The 16,950-nt window shown below is 42.9% G+C and overlaps 1 long non-coding RNA gene across 1 annotated transcript; it reads left to right on the top strand.

The window, feature by feature from the left end:
- The first annotated feature begins 78 nt into the window (after positions 1 to 78).
- Positions 79 to 15,194, top strand: LOC140843664 (uncharacterized). Its single transcript, XR_012121635.1, has 2 exons — positions 79 to 333; positions 2,251 to 15,194. It is a non-coding gene; the product is annotated as an uncharacterized lncRNA (long non-coding RNA).
- Positions 15,195 to 16,950: the final 1,756 nt, after the last annotated feature.

Below are 16,950 nucleotides of genomic sequence, written 5' to 3'. Positions count from 1 at the left end.
CTCAGTAGCTCCTCCCTCGCGAGCTCGCGGGCGTCACACCGCGCATGCCCCCCAGCGATTGAGGCAACCGTCGCGGAGGCGCGCGTCCGTCTCAAGCATGCGCGCATTGTTGCGTTCGCCGGCCCCTGCCGGGGAGCCGGCACCGGCGGCCGGAGCTTACGCGCGTGCGTCACGTGTCGCGGTCCGCGTTTGAGGCGTTTGTGCGCCGGCGCAGTTACTGGGCCGAGGGGTTAAAAAACTTGCGGGTTCTTTGCCTCGCGCATCAGGCCGCGAGAGTGCCCTGGGCTGCGGGTGGCGCCCTGCGGGATGAGACGAGACAGGCGTCCGGGAAACGTGAGTGAATTTGGGAGAGCGTATCGTCGGGTGCTCGGCGGCGCCACCGCGTCCCGACGCCTACCTCTGCCCGAGCGCCCGCGGCGTGCCCGGCTGCGGCGAGGTCAGGAAGGCCCGGGATTGCGGAGCGAGGAGGGGCAGCCTCTGTGTGGATGAGGAAAGGCGGACCAGGCGACAGCCAGCTCGCGTGTCCGCGGAGAGTGGCCAAGAGGCGAAGTGACCGACCCCAAACCGCGCACCTAGTTAGGGTCAACGAAGGTCTGCAAACGCGTTTCTGAAAGAAACTAACACGTGTGTTCAGTGTGAGGATCTGTGTTCCTCTGCTTTTGTTTGAATACCCCAGGATATATTCCAAATACTGCGGTGTAGTACCCCTCACGGGATAGTAGTGGCTTACGCTGTGCAAAGCAATTCCGTTCTGCCCAACACTCCTTAGCTAACGGCTAATGAGAATATTAGCCTTAAGAACTGGCAGTTACACCCATTATTAACAAATTAGGAAACTCACTTCAGTAAAGGAACATTCCTAGAGCAATGGTTCTTAAACCATTTTGGTGGGGGAAGGGTTATACTTGAAAGGCTAAGGAAAGTTTCTTCATGTGTCCACGCGTGTAGAAAACCAGTTTGCATATAATTTCAGGGTGTTAACGACTGCTTCCTAAAAGCCCCTCCATGGACCGTAACGTTAAGGTCTTCTCAGCGAGAGACTAAGTTGCACACGTAAGGGTTTAAAAAAAAAAAAGGTGGCCCTGGCGTTGGACATTTAAGATAAAATCAGATTTACGTTTATTTCCCTTGAGACAAAAACACAAAACACCGATGTTGCCAGGTGTTTGTTCTTTTTCTGAGGTTGGATGTGAAAGGGAACAGCCGGCTAGGGAACTGTTAGATGTCTGTCTTTCACACTTGCCCTGTGAACTGGTTGGAGTAACGTGAACTGTATGGGTAACTAGTCAGAGAACGTTAGACCTAGTGTGTTGTAAAAAGAGAGAGGTCGTCAGTGGCGCAGTCTTCAGTGTTTTTGCTTTTACCAACAAAAAGCGAATGTATGGTACAGACGCTTCAGAGTGATGACATGACTCGCCAAAGCCATCCAGTTTAATGCCAGAGCCCAGGCCTCACTTCCAGCCAGGCATCCCTTTGCACAGGCCCTTTAAACAAACATTTAACGCCTGCTGTTGGTGACTCCACAGATTTTGGGTGCCAAGCCCCAGGTGGCCCCTCGTCTCTTTCAGCTGGCCCAGGCCGGCTTTTCCCTACCTAAACAGGAGCTGTTCTAAACTTTCATCACTTAAACGTTTCTAGCCATGGGCTCCCTGTTCCACCCCCCAACCCTCAGTTTCCCCTCTTGCTTCACCACCCTTACAATACAAAATAGGCAGGCAACTAGTTACCAGAGGAACGAGCCCTTCTCCTTTTTCCTAATTGAGAGAAACATTTCTGAGCTCCCTTCTGACCAATAGCTTTTGAATCTTTATATTTGGTTCTGTCTGTATTAAGTTAATTCTTTCCAAACTTTCTAGTGCCTTTTTAGAAGTGGAATGTTAATTTTTGATTTTGACATCAGAGTGTGAACACTAGGCAACATGCTGTGTGATATATAACGTCTAGGTTGTTACCATATAAGGGACAGTTTAGATAGTGATAGACTTTCATGTATTCAGCATAGCAATGTGGCAAGTTAAAATAACTTTTATTCTTGCAATAATATGATATTTATTTTGCTATGGCTAAGCAAAATGATAGATAGTTCAGGTTCCCTTTACTAACCAAAATGTAACTGAGATTCAGAGGTTTTGGCCTCTGTGGATAAAATGAAGGTTCCAGTTTCAGCTGGCCCAGGTTCCTCATCCGGCCCTGGTTGGCTAGCTCACTACGCACATGTGGGTAATACGCTTGTATTGACTCTATATAAAGAGCTCCACCCCGTGCTCTGGGTGACACGGTGGCACGGCTGCAAGGCTGCAGGAGAGCAGAGCAGAGGCTGGAGTGGTGGCAGCGCCGAGGACATAGACTGGGACGGCTGTGCAGGGAGAGACCCAGAGGCAGAGACCAGCTTGCTGCGTGCAGACTCACTCTGAGTGAATGGCATTCTAGTGACTGACCTGCCACTGTGTAAATAAAGTTGGGTACAACCCTTTCACCCCAAGAACATTCTACTGTCACTTCTTTGGTCACACTGAATCCATAGTGAACTTGCCCGGGGCTGAAACCCACTGGCAAGACAGCCTCCCTACCATAAATAATATAATTGCACTGAGTTCTTGTAATTCTAGCTAAAAGAGAGCTGGGATGCTTCAGCTGAAGCAATTTTATAGATAAAATTTATGATTTCCGGTAAGCTTTTGAAACATGGCCCAGACATCACGGCCTGCCTTTGCCCCTTCATAAATTCTGAAGCAGGTCTGTCTGATCTCAGTACATTTGACTTCATAACAAAAAGCTAACTGTCAAACTGGGATTCAGCTGGATTTTCTTGAGACTTTGAGCAGTGCATGACTTATTTTGTCCTGCAGATTCCAATACACTAGGCACGACTCAAAACATTTTATAACTTTTTTTTCATATTTCAGGCTTCAGTGCAAAAGTATTAAAACTGCTGGCTAAATTTTCTAGAGTTGTTATTTTCTCTTGAGACATTACTCACTGAAAAGACAGTATATAATATGTTTAAAAAACCTGTTCAAGATACCATGAATTGTATAAAGTAGCATATTGTATCATTTTTCTGGGAATAAAATTAACTGACAAGAATTAAATAATAAAGGAAAACCACCAAGAGATATCATGGGCAATGAAGGCAGACGCAAGAGTTGTTCCAAGTTCCAAAGACAGAAATGACGGCAAGCAGAAGCGATCAGGAACGTATTCACAGCATCGACCTCCAAGGATGAATGGGTTTTGTGTAAATGGGAGGAAGTGGGGCGTGGCAATGGACCCTTGGAACAGGACATAGAGGCATCAAGTATTAAAGGTGTACAGGTTTTGGAGAAGAAAGTATGGAAACTTAACAGGAGCAGATTTCCCATGTCTTAGAGGAGATCCAGCTTGTTCTTCTGTTCCCCTCCATGTCCAAACATTTGGAACATGACCCTTTTCTCCTTCCTGGTTGCTTGTACCTACAAGTGATTAACAGTTTTCGAGGACTACTGTTTCTGAGCACTTCTGTAGGTGCTGTTGAGTGTGGTGTCTGGCCTGTAAGGACTCAGCAGTAACGTGATGGGAGCAGTCATCAGTGAGGTTTGTCACAAGCCAGCCTATAGTCCTCTGCACTTGGTTTTGTCATTACTTCTTTGTTTTGACCTGCTTGTTGCTTTAGCCCTTTGATTCCTCATCTGCTTCTGTTTGTGCCTGGCCCCCTCTTTCTTTCTGCCTGTCTTCCCCTTCCCTGCCACCCTGTACCCACCTTACCCTCCGCCCCCCCCACTGCCACATACATTTTCATCAGGTTTGTGACGTCAGTGGACCCTTTGAGTAAGGAAGAGGAGGGGAATAAATGCAAATGCATTTAGCAATGTACAAATGCCCACACACGATGTGACTGCCTTGTGACCTTGGATTGCATTACTTGGAGTGTAATATTTAAAAACAGGAAGGTGGTATTTGCCTGCTGTGAGCAGTTGAGACCACACTTAGAGCAGGCGCAAGGAGGGTAAAAATGCAGGGTTCTGGAGATGAGCTGCCTGCATTTTACCGTTGGCTATCGTCTTATAGTTTTGTGACCTTGAGTAAGAGCTTTCGTGACTGTTTACATAGTTCCAAAATGGGGAATTATAATAGTTACCTATCTGATGGAGTTGTTGAGATTAAATTGAAGGAGTAAAACTGAAATGCTTAGAACGCTTAGAACGTGGCTTGGCACATAAGTGCTTGATAAAAATTAGTTTTTATGATTACTCAGCTCTGGGAGGCATTCTTTAGAGAATACAGACAAAATGCAACAGACTTTGAGGATCTGACAAGGGGACAGGCCTTGCTATCTAAGTGACGGCTGTAGGAATCAGACGTAAGACTAGAAAAGGGAAAACTCAAGAGGACCAACTTTTTTTCACATATTTGGAGACATTTCATCTCATGTTTATCATCTATTACATTCTGTATGGCTCAGAAGTAAAAAGGGCTTTGTAATAGTCCTGGAAGAAAGTGGGATAGAATTGAGAGTATAATTTCATAATCAGAAAGACTACAGTTTGAATTCCAGGTCTCTCCTTGTTAGCTGTATGACCTTGGAAGTTTACTCAGTTTTTTTTTGAAACCTAGGTGTGAAATGGAAATCATAATGACTTATACTGATGTTTCCGTTGAAAGAGGATGGTTCATACTGGAGCAGAAGGGCACCACCAAATGAATTTATGATCCAAGATCAAGCCCTCAACTTTGCAGATGCAAACTTCTATTATTAGCCAGAGATGATTTTGGTGACAGACTGACCCTAATATATCTCTTCAAGGGTTGTAGTGGGTTGAATAGTGGCTCCCAAGAGATACGTCCATGTCCTAACCCCTGGAACCTGTGAATGTGACTATTTGAAAAAAGGGTCTTTGCAAATATAATGAAAGACTTTGAGATGAGATATTTCTGGGTGGCCCCTAAGTGCAATAACAAGATGGCTTTATCAGAAGGAAAAGGAGAAGAGGACCTTGTGTAAATGGAGGAAGAAAATGGGGTTTGCAGCTATAAGCCAAGGAACACTTGGTGCTACCAGATGCTGGCCGAGAATGCTCCCTCACGGCCTTTGGAGGGAGTGTGTCCTTACTAGAATTGTGAAAGAAAAAATTTATTTTGTCTTAAGCCATCAAGTTTGAGGTAATTATAGCAGGAAACTAACAATCACTTGAAAGAGTTTACTTGATAAGAGAAAGCTATCTGGCTTCATTGATGATAAAAATCTAAGAAAATAATTCATCAGAAGAAGGTGTTAGCAAAAACCAGATAGGCTGGGTTTGGAGAATATTGTGCCATGTGAATTCATTCCTACCCAGATGAAAGAACTGAGGGCCCTGGAGGACTCCATTGCTCTGGTTACTACAGAAATGACCGGTTCGGTGGGGCAGGGGTACTTCATCATAGCCACTTCCTGGCCCCAGTGAAGTCTCTCTCAAGACTCACCTGTCTTTGCTGCCCTTTAGCATTTACCAGCAAACACCCAGAAGAGTATCAGTGCCGAGAAATGCTCTAAAGTACAAGGTATAAATGGTCAAATAGATTTGGGATGTGCTCTCTGCCTGGTTTTGGACCTTGAGAAGCACCTTATTGTATTAAGGGAGCTGTGAAGTTATGATACTTAGTATTACTTATACTTCCAGAGAAGTATCTACTGGAAAGCATAAGTCATTTAAAGTAACCAAGATTTGCGTGAGTTTATTTGTACACAGAACCTTTATACAAGATAATACCATATTGGAAACAACAATTACACTCCCCAGGTACCTTGATACTGGGAAAAAGAGGGTCCTAGTTAACAAATTCAAGTCAAATTAATAAGAAATCCAAAACAATTATAAAATAAATTGGTAATCCTTTTATACTTTACTCATGTAATAGTTTCCTAGGGTTACAATAACAAATTACATCTAGGCTCTAGGGGAGAACACACTCTGAGCCTCGTCCAGCTTGTGGTTGCTGCCCCAGCATTCCTGAGCTCGTGGCTGTGTCACTCTGGTCACTGCCTCCCTCACATCACCTCCTCTGGATGTCCTTTTCCATGCTTTTGTAGGGATGCTGTGATGGCATTTAGGACTCACCTGGATTATCCTCATCTCCAGATCCTTAATTTACTTGTATGTGCAAAGACTTTCCAAAGAAAGTAACATTTACAATTTCCTGGGATTAAGTCTTGATATCTTTGGATGGCCTTTATTAATCCTATTACAGTGGGCCCAGGAAACAGAATATTCCTCCCCCCATTATGTTTTTGCTTTCTCATTTGTTTGTGTTTATATTTTCTAGCAGATAATACATGCTATCGGTCAGTATTTTAAAATATAAAAGAAGATGAAGAGAATGATGTATTTCTTGATCTGGAAGGGTGTCATATGGATATTTTTCCTTTCTGATGATAATTCGTTAAGCACTACCCTTGTGATTTGTAAACTTTTCTCTTTATATTAAACTTTGAGTTAAAAAAAACTTAATTAGTGCAGTGACTGTAATGGGGTATGTGGGGGGACTTGATAATAGGGGGAGTCTAGTAACCATAGTGTTCAAGTAATTGCACATTAACGATATCAATATAAAAATAATAAAACTAAAAAATAATAAAAATAAAATAAAATAAAAAAGCTTAATTAGTGAAAACCATAAAACATCTTTCCATCCTGAGTTTTCTTGTGTCCTCTTCCGGCTGTTTCCCTCCTTTTCTGTGCTTACTATCATAAGTGCTTTCAATTCACCAGCAAGGCTACCCTTGAGCTTTTCTCGGAAGGCAGGTCTAGTGGTAACAAGCTCCCTCAACTTTTGTTTGTCTGGGAATGTCTTAATTTCTCCCCTACTTTTGGAGGACAGTTTTGCCAGACAATAGGATTCTTGGTTGACAGACTTTTTTTTCCTCTTAGCACTTTGAATATATTGTCTCCTGCCTTATAGCCTCCAAATTCTCTGATAAGAAATTGGATAATTCTATTGAAAACCCCACATAATGTAACAATTTGCTTCTCTCTTGCTGCTTTCAAGATTCACTCTTGGTCATTGTCTTTCAAAAAATTGGATTATATTGTGTTTTGTGGGTCTCTCTGAGTTCGTCTTCCTTAGAGTTTGTTGAGCTTCTTGAATGTTTCTATTCATGTCTTCCATCAAATTTAGTCAATCATTATTTCTTCAGATCTCTCTCTCCCTTTCTCTCTGTATTCTGGGAATCCCACAGTGTGTGTGTTGACCTGCTTAGTGGTCCTACATGTCTGTTAGGCTCTGTTCATTTTTCAGTCTTGTTCCTCAAACTTGACCATTTCTAGTGTCCTATGTTCAAGTTCACAGATTCTTTCTTCTGCCTGCTCAAATCTGTATTTGAATCCTTGCAGTGAATTTTTCATCTCAGTTATTTACACTTTTCAGCTCCAGAATTTCTCTTTGGTTTCTTTTTAGGTTTTCCATTCCTTTATTGATTTCCATTTTGTTTATACATCATCTTCTTGACTTACCTCACACTTCCCTTTAGTTCTTTGAGCATCTTGAAAACAGTTGTTTTAAAGTCTTTGGTGGACTTTTTAAGGTCTTTTCAGGGATAGTTTCTGATAATTTTTTTCTTCTTCAAAGGGGCTTTTCTTGCCTGCTTTTATGCCTTGTGGGTTTTTTGTTGAAAACCAGACATTTGAATCTAACAATGTGGTAACTCGGGAAATCAGATTCTCTCCCTTCCCCAGAGTTTACTGCTTGGTTTGTGTGTTAAGAGGCTGTCTTTTTGTTGAAGATCAGCCTGAGATATAAACTTAAGGTCTTCTCGGGTCTTTTCTGAGCCTTTCTCTAAGCATGCATGGTCACTTTCTAGTTTTCCCTGTATATGCAGTTATTTTTTAATGTCCTTGTCTTTAATGTCTAGTTCTCAAAAGGGAAAAAAGAAAACTGGAGCAGGGAAAAAGAGCACTGGCCCTTTAAAACCTCTGGAGGTCATTAGTCAGAGGGCGAGGGGCAGCAACCATGGCTTCCTGCCTCTTTCTCCACCTCTGTGATCAGAATCAGCAGTGACCAGAACTCGGACCACCGGTATTTGGGAGACAGGGTCCTTTTTGGTCCTTTTTGCCCACCACCTGTGTGCAACTGCTCCAGGAACCCAGCCCTGTGAGTTGGGAGTGGGTAGCTACTACTGGGTAAAGAGCTGAAATTGGCCAAAATTAACCACAATTTACTGTCCAAGCCTTCTCCTAGAAGTTGCAAGCCTTCAATGGACTCCAAAGTTCCAAAATAGTTTCCTTAGCTAGATTTGGCCAGTTCAGTCACTGTGTAGATGGGGAGACAAATCCTGGTGCTTTCTGCTCTACCACCTTCACATAATTTTTCCTGATATCATTTTATGAATTAAAAATTCATACTGTGTGTACCCTTTGGTGCTTAACCTTTTTAAGTGTACTTTTTGAGGTGTATCATGTTGTTATATTTAGGTCCTGGTTGTCATTTTAACAGTATATTTTTCAGTTATCTATTCTATTCCTATTTATTCATTAATTCACCTACACAGTGACTAGTGTGTGGCCTGCACTCATTCAATGTCAAGAGTTGTTACTGATGGACATTTAGAAACAAGAGTTTCTATCAGTTATTATAGATAGCGGTTCACTAAATATCCTTATCGAAGTCTTTGTGTTCACATGCAGGAGAGAATTTCTAGGATAGGCTCCTGCAGGTGGAATTACTGGGTCCCAGACATTTAAACTTTAGTAGGTGTTGCTAAGTCACTTACTCCCCAGAGTCTCTTTTCCAAATTATATTCCAACCAGCAGTGTGAGGAAGTCCCTTTTTTGCAAATCCTCATTACACATGGACTTACCAGACTTCTTTTTAAAACATGAAATACTCAGTTTATAATGACATGGGGAGGACAAGATAAAGAAATTCCATGAACTCTGTATCCAGATTAAGAAATTAAACTGCATATACAAATGAATCTCTCCCTGTTCTCCTTCCTGATATGATTCTCCTTCCTCCTCCCTGATAACATCCTGAATTCTGCTTATAATTACCATGTAGGTTTTCATAATTTTATAATACTATTACACATTATCCATAAATATATCTTACAACATTGACAACATAACTTGAAACTTTATATAAATTATAGCAATCTACATAACGTTAGTCACGTGATTGTTTTGCACAGAACTTTATGCTTTTAAGGTGCTGAAAACGATCGTGAGAACACTGATGATGCCATCAGACACCTTGGAATATTCCAGATATTGTTCTGTAATTTGTTCATCATAGCTGCAGTCCAGTGAGTAGGTATACCTCAGTTTATCCATTGTCAGATTTTCACCATTACTGACGATTGTAGTCAGTGTCCTACAATACAGCCTGTGGAACAGTTTTACTGTATGTATGGTTGTAGAATTCGTGGGTTATCCCTTCAGCTCTGCTTGATGATGTCAGCGGCCTCACCAGCTGTTTGTCTCACCCTCTAAGTAATGTGTCAGAGGTTCTGTTGTTCCACATTTTCACCCAAACTTGAATTTGTTCAGTTGAAATATTTTTCCAATCAGGTGGGTGTGGAAGAGAACCTCATTAGTTTGATTTGCATTTCCCTGATTACTAATGAGAGTGAGCATCTTTTTTTAGCCTTTGGTTTCCTCTTCTGTCGAGGGCCTATTCATATTTTCCCTCATTTTTCTGAAGGAATCTTTGGCTTTTTTCTTATTCATCATAGAAATGCTTGATACATTTGGATGTATTGCAAATGTCTTCTACCTTGTAGCCCAGCTCTTCCATCTGCTGTGGTGACTTTTGTTGTAACAAAGTTTAAATTTTTTTTAATGTAGTCAAACTTAACAACCTTTTCCATTATGGTTTGAGTTTTTGCATTTTAAGCTCTTTCTTACCTCAAGATTCCAAGAGTCATCTACTTCTATTTTTTTCTTCAGTTCAGATTTTGCTGTTTTTCTTTTCTACTTTCTTTTTATTCTTCTATTTTCTTTTATTTCAAGTTTGGCTGTTCCCTTGTAGGTCTTTAATCTGCCTGGATTTATTTTTGTGACTAATAGGAAGCAGTTCGACTTAATTTTTTTGTACTGAAAACAGTGTCAAACCCCATTTATTAAATCCTTTTACTTTTGTAATGCCAGCTTCTCATGTATCATGTTTTCATGTTCACATGAATATGTTTTGTCACTCTCTGTTCTGATTCACAGTATATTTATTTCAGTACCAATAGCTTGATTATAGTAGCTTTGTAATAAGTCTTGATAACTAGCAAAGCAAGTCTCCCACATTATTCAAAACATTCTTGGTTCTTTTGCCTCTTTGCTTTTCACACATTTTGGAATTAGTTTACAAGTTCTTCAAAACACCCTATTGAGATTTTGTGTGAAATTGCATTTAATATTAACATTTTATATTAGTTGAGGAGAATTCTCATCTTTAAAATATCATGCTTTTTCATCCATTTATGTTATTCAAAAAGGTTTATGATTTTACACACCTTTTTGACTTATTCCTAGAGACCTTAAATACTTTGTAACTATGGTAAATTGTACCTCTTTAAAAATTACACTTTCCAGCTATTTGTTATAGACATGTAGACACATAATTGATTTTTGGATATTCACCTTAAATCCTGCAACCTTACTGATCTCTACCAAAGGTTTGTCTTTGATTCTCTTTAATTTTCAGTATAGGAGACTTCTGCAAATAATGACAGTTTTGTTTCTTCAGTTCCAGTATACTGTGTGTGTCTAACAGCATTGGTCAGGGTGGGGTGGAATGGCACAGTGGAGGGGATGTTCAAAATACTGCTCAATCCTAAATTATTATAGTTTCTGAGTTCTTTTTTGAAGTTTGAGTCATAGTCATTTTGAAGTTTCTTTTAAAAAATTCTAATGATATGGCCATTTTTTGTTAATTTTTGTTACTGATTTCTATTTTTGTGAAATTGAGTTCAGGAACTGGTTTTACTATATCTCTTTTTGGTATTTGTTGAGTCTTGTAGTAGAACTTAGCATATGGTCAGTTTTTACAGATGTCTGATATGTTCTTGGAAATATGGTATATTCTCCAACTTTGTCGATCTGTCCATTTCTCCTTGTAATTCTGGAAAATTTCGGTTTATATATTTGATGAATATGTTGGTAGGTCAAAAGAGATTACAAATTTTTGTACCTTCATGAAAAAATTATCCCTAATGATATTTTCTGTCTTCTAGTTTTTTCTGATACCAAGGTAACTGCACCAGCTTTTTTTTTGGTTAATCTTTGCCTTGTAAACCTTCCCCCCTACCACCCCTTTAGTCTCAGTCTTTCTAGGTACTTTGGTTTTAGGTGGGTGCATGTAAGTGCATTCTTCTTATCTCTGTCTTGTCTCTGACTCTGTTTTGCAGTGGTAACCTTAGTCTGTTTACAGTTACCCAGGGCCTATAGACATACATATGCATTCATTTCTACCATCAACTTTTGTACTTTCTACTGTGCATGTTTTCTTAATTATTTATTTATTATCTTTTTAATTTTGGTATCATTAATATACAATTACATGAGCAACACTGTGGTTACTAGATTCCCCCCATTATCAAGTCCCCCCCACATACCCCATTACAGTCACTGTCCATCAGTGTAGTAAGATGCTATAGAGTCACTGCTTGTCTTCTCTGTGCTATCCTGCCTTCCCCGTGCCCCCCACCCATGTTATGTGTGCTAATCGTAATTCCCCTTTTTCCCCTTATCCCTCCCTTCCCACCCATCCTCCCCAGTCCATTTCCCTTTACTCTACATGTTTTCTATTTGATTTTTTTTTTTAAACTCTTGTCTTCTTTTGTATTGATTGCATTTTCATTATATCCATTCCTCCACTTCCACCCACTCCACGTGTTTGGGGTTTTGTTCTGTTTCCATATTTAACATTCATTTTTGACTTGCCTGAAGTTAATCAGTATCTCTCCTCTCCTCTCATCGTGAGTAACAAAATGCTTTAATCCAACCCCCCCCAATTTGATATGTCATTATTGTCAGTTATTTTATTCCACCTCATTTTTATATTCACATTAATAATGTTGATTGTTTGCCACATGATTGCCAATTTGTTCACATTTCTTCCCTTCAGATGTTTTCTTTCTGAAATAAATCTTGTAGTGTTTCTGTGAAAATCTTTATAGTGCTAATCCTTTAGTTACAGAAAAAAACTTCTCCTTCGTTGTACTGACATTTAGCTGGGAAGGGAATTCTAGGTGAGCATTCTTTCTCAGTAGAAAAATCTAATTATATTCCTTCTGTGAGCAATCAGGGTGTGGCACAGCCTGGTAGGAGGAACTGAGGCCTGAGGCCATGCCCATGTGACACCAGAGCTGAAGATCTTAGCCAAATCCTTTGTATTTGGAGTCACCAAATAGCACAATGTTTGCACAGTAGGAGAGTCCACAGTGTATGTACATCAGGACGACACATGGGAAATTTTTAAAACACAATATTCCAGTTCAGCAAGCATTTTTTGCAAACTTCCCATATGCTAAGCAACCTGGAGGGTATACAAGGATGTCATTCTTTGATGGAGGGAAGTTCAGTCCCGCCAGGGAAGTGGGGATATCCCGCAGCATTTGTCCATTACACGTTAGCATCCCTGCCAGTGTTCGAGGTCTAAGAATGCTTGGAAATAGAAAACCCATAAGGCTATCTCTGAGCTGTGAATGTGCTTGTGTATTGATCGCCCACAGTGGTACATAAGCAAACATTCTATCCTGGCTGGGGAGGCCCCGGAAAGCCAGCCTGAGACAAGGGTGTGCACATACCTAGTTATTTTGGGAAGTGTTTCCAGAGATCGAGAGTGTTGACACATAAGGAGGAAAGCCCGGAAAAGAGTGCATCCTCAGACTGTTCAGCGGAGGTCAGCACCCAGTTCTCCAGAGAAGCAGAGCCAAGAGACTTACAAGGAATTGGCTCTTGCGATTACAGAGGCTACAAAGTCCAAAATCTGCACTGTGGGCCAGTGGGCTCAAGACCCAGGAGAGCTGAAGGTATAAGTGAGGTCTGAAGGTCATCTTCCTGAGGATTCCTTCTTGTTTGGGGAGGTCAGTCCTTGTTCTCTGCAGGACTTTAACTTCTTGGATGAGGCCCACCTATGTTACGGAGGGCACTCTGCTTTACCCACAGTTCACCACTTTAATGTTAACCTCATCCAGAAACACTCTCCAAGTTGACACGTAAAATAAACCATCACAGGCTCAATCCCCTCGTACCTTCTAGTAGTGTGCGGAATGTGCCTCAGATGGAGCCACCCGGGACAAAGAGGGAGCCATTGTCCACAGTGCCTTGGCCCATGGCCAAAGACTTGTCCTTGGGATGCTAACGATCATTTCCCAGTTGTGGAGCATGAATGCTGGGCAGATTGCAGGTGTCCCACCCCGCGGTGTCACGGCAGCCCTGGGCCACAGCGAGGCCACGTGCAGCAGGCTACAGCCAGGTGGCCTCAGCACCAGCTGGGGTCAAAGCTGGGATGAGGAGAGAAGGGAGAACGTAGGTGATGCCTAATTCCTTCCAAGGACCCTAGTTTCTCCTCACTGAACACACTACTTCTCCATTTTCTGATGGAGAATTTTAGACTTAGTGTTTTTTCCACTCATGGCAGGAAAAATAATTTACTCTTTTGTTACTCTGCCAGAGTCATCAGGCCCTTACAACCACACATGCTGCAGTTTTGCCCTCCCTGACAGTCATGAAGCCTTTGTGGGCTAGGCCCCGCCCCCTCGTTCCTGTTTTTTCAGTTCCTTAGTCCTTATTAGTACTTAATAAATGTGGCTGGAACGAATGAACAGGATTTTCTTTCTGACTCTACCAGTACTTCATCACCACAAGGGTTCATTCTCACTGCGCATTTAAAACTCTGTGATTATGTCTTACCCCAGTCCCTCAACCCCGCTGGCCCCATTTTCTCATGCATAACACGAGAGAAATTTTACCCACTCAGAGGTTTACTGCTGGCTTAAAGGAAGTAGTGGCTGTGAATGTACTCGCTGCCTGTAGAGTGGAGTACAGATGCAGCTATGATGGTTATTGTGGCAGAGGCTGCTGGTTGGCCACCAAAACATGCTCTCGCCATCTTCCACAGGATCAGACTTGCCTTTGGGCTCAGCAAGAGACAACAGTTCCATCTCCTCTGTTGCTGGTGTGGCCTTGGGGCCAAGGGCAGGGATGTGTAGAGGTGATGGTACAGCCTCTAGGTCCTTCATGACCTGGAGGATGAGCCTGGCCCGGAGTTGGGCTCGCTCCCCTCTTGTGATCTGGAATATGAATGTTCTCTCCTCCCACATTTACCCCGGGAGGAAGACAGTGCCTGGGGGGTCAGCACAGCACAGAGGTGAAAGGGGCCTGGGTCACCAGCCTGAACCTTGGAACTGTCAGGTGACAGGGAAATAAGCTTTCCTCTAAGCCACTGTATTTTAGAGTCTGTCTGTTCAGGAGCTTGGCCTTTGCCCTGTTATGAGTATAGTGTCAATATGGACCTCATCTAATTAATACTTTCTCTACCTTTGACATTAAACTCATGTTGAGCTAGAATCTTGTGGCCTTATTTCTTCTCTCAATTACGTTGGAGAGGGCAGAAGAGATTGAGGACTTCACTGTACCACATGGGTGAAGGACTGACCTTGCTTTTCCTGGAATCACGAAGAATAATTCCAGATAGAAACATTAATTTCATCCCAAACCATCTGCATTGTGAAGCCTTGGGCAGAGAAGGTGGGGCCGATGTAATGAAATCCTTGCTTTGCTTATTGTAGCCTTGGCTAGGCTTCTTCGTGAGTCAGCACTTATCACCCAGAGGTGCCTGGAAGTTGGAGCCGAGGTTTTCCTAGAGTGGGAAAAGCCCAATGCACTTAGAGGTAAGCTTACATTCTGCATTACTACTTAGTGAAGTAGCTTAATCTTCCTGAGTCTCCTACTATTTTTTCCATCTGTTAAATGAGAACGCAGCTATCTGATTCCCAGGATTCCTGGGAAGATCACCTATCATGGAGACAAAAGGACCTAGCATATTCCTGAGCTTTTCATACATTCTTCACAAATACTGATTTTTCTTTACTCATCCTTGCTCAAGAAGAATGGGGGCGGGGGTGTGTGTGCTTCATTTAAAGTACTTGCTTGAATTATTTTTATATCCTGCTTTCTCAGGAGTATTTGAGGCTCCCTTCAAAATGTATGTAATTAACAAATAAAGGCTACCAAATGCTTTCACAATCCTTTTGAGACACATTTGTTTTTATCTGATCCTGAGAGAGAGTGTGTGTGTGTGTGTGTGTGTGTGTGTGTGTAGGTAGATTTAATTCATTATGAAAGAGAAGGTGCTAGAAGGTAGTGCTCCTTAGCATGTGAAAGTACCCCTGAAACCGACAGGAGGGGAGGGAGGGAGGAAGCCAGGGGCCCTTCTGACATCTCGGGCCCAGCAAACAATTGCTGGCTTGGAAAAGCCACAGTTGATCTTGAGCGAGGCCAGAGGAGCTCGCAAGGCCCAGGAGGTCCACCAAGATGAGGGTGTTAGGGTCACATTTTAAAAGTCTCTGTGTCTAAAGCTGAAAGGCGGGTAATTTCTAGGACCAGGCAGCTTCCCAGGGGCCCAAGGTGTGGGGTGAACGCTTAGTGCTTCCCTCTCATCTCCACTCCCTTCCTTCCTGTCTCCTTTCTCCCTTTTCCTCTGCTGGTTTCCCTCAGCACCTCCCCTGCACCACACACACACTCATTTGTGTTCAAAGCAAGGTTCAATCATTAAGTTCATATTAAATAGTAAGTGCATCAGGTTCTAACTGATTGAGATAGATTCACGAGGAGCAACCGAAGACCAGACTATCATTGTCATTAACAGGCCAGCAAGTGCCCAGCAACCTCAGAGAGCAGGGCCACCAGGCGCCACCTCACTGAGAAACTGAATGGGCTGTGTATTTTTTCCTATATAGTAGAAGTATGACTCCTTTCGGGTTCCTGGGCCCAATTTCAATGTGTGGGGGTGGGTGGGAGAGGGAAAGGGTGTCTTCCCACACAGCACCAAGCAATTCTCGAACACTAGCAGGGTGTCCGAGAGCTCAACTCAGTTCTGATGCTGTCTGCCTGGAGACAGCCTCAGGTTTCCCAGGGTAAGGGCTCCGTCCTGCAGGACTGCCCCCCACCCCCTGCTTGAGATGCCAGTTAGCCTGTGCTTCTGACCAACCGGCTGTAGATTTGGAGGTTCCCTCAACCTTCTGCTTAGGTTTGATTAATTTGCTAGAGGGGCTCACAGAACTTGGGAAAACTCGTTGTTTACCAGTTTAGTAAAGAATACAACTTAACAGCCAGATGGAGATATACTTAGGGCAAGGTCCCAGAATAACAGCTTCTGTCCTCGGGGAGCTTGGGGTCTGGCTCCGTGGCACCCGGAAATGTCTGGTTGCCCAAGCATGGAAGCTCTCTCTACAGAGAAGCAGGGCGCAAGAGAGTCCTCTGCTTTTCCCAGGAGTTTCTGTGAGGGCTTCACTGCCTGGTCATGATTGACAAAATCATTGGCCGTTGGCTGATTCGGTCTCCAGCCCCGACCTTAGGGGGTGGGGTCCAAAAGTCCCCTTTCAAGACACCCATTTCACCTTTAATGATCTGAACTATGTTGAGTAACTATGGATTAAGACCAAATATACCTGGAAAATATTTATTTGGTCATCTGAATAACCAAGTAGGTATTTCTTAAAACACTATATTGCAGGTCCCCCCTATCACTCCCCTTCCTGTCACCCCCATAGCAGGCAGAAGCTGACCAAACAGGCTGGCCCGATTGGTTGGGTGTGGGGGAGCAGTGGACTGAGGGAACAAGGAATGAGGGTCACCTGTGAATGATGCTGCCAGTCGGAGGAGGAGGGGGCAGGGAGGTTGGGGTTGGGGCGGCAGTGTTCAGTGCTGCTGCCTTGGGGTAGCGCAGGAACCCGCTCCTCTGCCCCTGTGAGGAGGAGGTCCGAATGGGTGGGTGGGGACA

The sequence above is a fragment of the Manis javanica genome, chromosome 10 (assembly GCF_040802235.1).
Source record: "Manis javanica isolate MJ-LG chromosome 10, MJ_LKY, whole genome shotgun sequence".
NCBI classification, from domain to species: Eukaryota; Metazoa; Chordata; class Mammalia; order Pholidota; family Manidae; genus Manis; species Manis javanica.
Note: the sequence above shows the minus strand (reverse complement) of the source record. Positions and strands in the feature narration are given on the sequence as shown.